At 36.2% G+C, this 3853-nt stretch overlaps 1 non-coding gene across 1 annotated transcript; it reads right to left on the bottom strand.

The window, feature by feature from the left end:
* Positions 1–3016: 3016 nt before the first annotated feature.
* LOC131178842 (U6 spliceosomal RNA) lies at positions 3017–3119 on the bottom strand. The gene has a single exon (XR_009147850.1). It is a non-coding gene; the product is annotated as a U6 spliceosomal RNA (small nuclear RNA).
* Between the last annotated feature and the right edge of the window lie 734 nt (positions 3120–3853).

Below are 3853 nucleotides of genomic sequence, written 5' to 3' on the forward strand. Positions count from 1 at the left end.
TTAATGGGTGGTTGTGGATTTAAGATTTATGATAGGAGTTTAGTCCAATTTAAGGGGAAATGCTGTTGAATTTTTATTGGATATTTAATTTAGGAAAGTGAAGTTATAATTGATTATGATTATTATGATTCTAGGGGAAATCTTGAAGAATAACAAGCTCAAGGTTGGTTTCAAAAAGGTTAGTGCCTATTATGCATACATCTTTCTCTTTCCATGATTAGAGACCTAAAATAAGCAAGAATTTGTGAATTAAATGAATGAAATTTATGTATATGTACTCCTTGAATTTTGGCTGCCCTAAGGAAGGAATAGGATTGATTGTTTTGATGGACTTAGAGTGGACTAAATATGATGTTTAAGGTATTTATATACATGGATAATGAGTTAGTGTATTAACTAGGGTAACTAGTGTGAATCACAATGGGAAACTAGGGTTTTGGAGAGTGAAATTTGGTTTTGGCTTATGAAGTGGTAAGTGAACCTTATAAGGGTCAATTAGTGACCATTTGAGGTAAGTTCACCATAATTTGAAGAGATTTAGAGTGATGCAAACTGAATTGGTAGGCTGCCTAGGGTAACCAGTAGGGAGGCTGTGATTCCAGCCCACTTGGACTGCCATATCTTTGGCTGTGTTGGTCCAATTGGTGTTTGGCCAATTGGACATGAAACTAGGCTTATAATGGCACATTTTTGCTGAAGAAACCATGCCCAAAAGACTAAAGCAAGAGGACCAAAAGTTGGCCCCAATCCGGATACCCTGCAACAGCACCTGCAGAAATGACCAAATGAACAGTAACTTTTCATTTGGCCATAACTCACTGTAGAATGGTCAAATTGACCTAAAATTTTTACAGCAACAAGATAGGATATAGACAAACAACTTTCATGAAGAACATTACCCCAAATTATGCCATTAACCAATTCAAATTATTGGGCAAAGTTAAGTTATCAAACCTGCAACTCTGCAAATTTTCATTTGAGCAGTAATGTTTGGATGGCTATAACTCTCTCTAGAAAACTCGGATTTAGGCGATTCTTGAACCGATGGAAACCTAAGGTATGGTATAACATTTCATAAGAAGAAAGTTAGACCAAATTATGAACTTAACTTGATCAAATTACTGACCAAAGTTGGACCAAAAATCTGCCAGACCCAAAATCTCAGCATGAACAGTGCACGTGAACAGTAAACTTATTTTGGCCATAACTTGAGCTACAAAACTCCAAATGGAGTGATTCAAAAAAGGAAATTCAACTAGACAAAATAAGGAACAACTTTCATGTTTACCATTTCCTCAAATTCTTACTGCAACAGTGCCCAATGGAATAGTAAAGTTGAGTTACAAAAATTGAAAATTTTGCTTCTCTTGGTTTAAGCTTAGAAATGGTATTAATGCTTAATGCCAATAAGTTTTAAATGCAAAATGTGGTACATTGGAAGTGTTAAAACCAATGCAACTATTTTCTATGCAAAAGTCAACTTTTTGTTGACCAATGAAGTGAATAGTGACACCAAGACTTGAAATTCAAAAATTGTGAAACTTAAAAGTGCAAAATGCCCTAGTAGGCCTAATGTGATTGGTTTGGATAGATTGGCATGCCAATAGGGTATTGTTTTAGCAGTACTGCGAAAGGCTTTATGCCTGTATTCATGGCTTTGTGCCTGTATTCATGGCTTTATGCCCGCATTCATGGCTTTATGCCAACATTCATGGCTTTTATGCCCGATTATGTGTTATCATGGCTTTTTAGCCATACTGACTGCATACGTGGTTAATGTTCTGCGTCCCATGGTATGACGGCCCGAGACACCGTGGTGTCCAGTGCCAATGACCCATTATCCAGTTTAGTCAGCCTGTCATAGGTTACTTGGGCAGTGAAATTTATTGAAATAAATTAAGACTATTAGTAATTAAAAATATTAGAAATCAAATAAATGAGTTAATAAGACTTCAAAGAATTAGTTAGAATTATGAAATGATCCAAACCACATAAAAATTGTTAAGTAAAATGACAAAAGAGTTGCAAAAATAGGTATAACTTAACTAAATATTTTAAATGTACCTTCTATTGCCATATAAATATAATCTGAGTATTTTTATTAATTCTGTATGTTGTACATTATCACTGTGAATTTTGGAATTAAACGCTTCCAAAGCGAAACAAATGAGAACAAAAGATAATTAATATTAGACACATTGTATTAAATTAAATTGATTCTTAAATATTCAAATTATGCTTCTTTCTTTCTTTATTTGTATATTTTATTTTCTTGTTATATTATTGCACCACTAAGCAGCAATGCTTAGCGCGATGGATTTGTTCCCTCGCGCAGGTACTTTGACTAAGATTTTTGGAGTCCAGATCTGCAGAAGTGGCTGGAGTATTCAAGGTTGTCACCTCCTCAGCAATGCATGTAGATAGGGCCCATATAGATCATATTTTGTATTTTGTATAAAATGCTAGATATTGCATTATAATGTAGATTAGGAATAGGTAATTAATATAAATGTGATGTAAATTAATAAATTAGCTCTTTCATATGTAATTAGTTTATACATCATGTAAATTATGAAATTTTGTAATTATTTTATAAATTATGTAAATCAAGGAAATTTGAAAAATTTGCTCATTGAATTTGAGAATGTTTACATATGAATTGAGTATTAATGGAAATGTATGGAAATGATTATGAAATTGAAATGTATGGATGAGATTTGAAATATGAGAAAATTATGAGAATGATTGATGAGATAATTATGATTAGCATGGATAAGATTTTATTTTGGAAATATTATTGAAATTTTCAAACAGGTAAATAGTAAAATACGTCAACTGGTAATAAAATAGGGGAAACTCCGCTAGTTTCTCCGACGAAAAATAATTAATATTAAAATATAATGAGATCAAATTATGAAAGGAATAAAGTAAGATAAGATAGGGTGCTCCGGTACCGAATGTAGCACACTTTGCTCGGCTACACTGTAGTCGGGTGAGGGGTGTTACATTTATTTTAAAAAAGTTGGACCATTTCTCGATTTGTGCGTGTCATCCTTGCACAGGGGCCATGCTAATCTTCTCTGTATCGTTCCAATTTTATCGGATGTTGCCATTACAAATGTTTTCCGACCTCTTACACTTAGATTAATAATTACCTTTAGCTGTGGTTCTAATATGTTCAGACAATCAAGTGCTTGTGCAACTTAGATACTTTCCGATCTCATCCAAGCATTGAACAAAAAAAAAAAGGAATTTCATTTCATTTCAAATATATACAAGTCATTCGGCTGGAGGATCACCTCCAGCCTGTTCTACATTTTGTTCACCCCCTCTATCACCTTCGGCCTCCTCCTCGCTATCATTTTCATCCTGGGGAGCCAGGTCCACCATCCAGGAGAAGTCCTCCTTAGGATAACGCTTCCTGAGCTCGGCCAAGAGATCCCCATGAGCGTTCACATAAGCACCAGCCTCCCTTGTCATTGCCTCTTCTTCTTTTGCTTTGAGCTCCTCAGTGAGGCGAGCGACTTCAGCAGCTCGGAGCGCCCGAACCTCTTCAAGAACATGAGCCTGCTCGGCCAGCTTATCCTCATAGAATTTCATCTGCCCCTCAATTTCAGATATGTAGTTTTGAGCGGACGAAAGTTGAGATCGGAGGGAAGCAGCTTCCTAACCCACCTTCTCGACCTCCTTCCTCAAGCGGTGAGCCTTCTCCCAGACAATGTGTTGGTTCACCAAACTCTCCACGCTCAGGCTCATAGTTTGGGTCAGGATATCATCGAAGTTGTTCGGGGTTAGCCTATCCCGATCCTCCTGAAGGCAGATGGAGGACCCCAAGACCTTAGCAAAGCCCGGA

The sequence above is a fragment of the Hevea brasiliensis genome, chromosome 3 (assembly GCF_030052815.1).
Source record: "Hevea brasiliensis isolate MT/VB/25A 57/8 chromosome 3, ASM3005281v1, whole genome shotgun sequence".
Taxonomy (NCBI): Eukaryota; Viridiplantae; Streptophyta; class Magnoliopsida; order Malpighiales; family Euphorbiaceae; genus Hevea; species Hevea brasiliensis.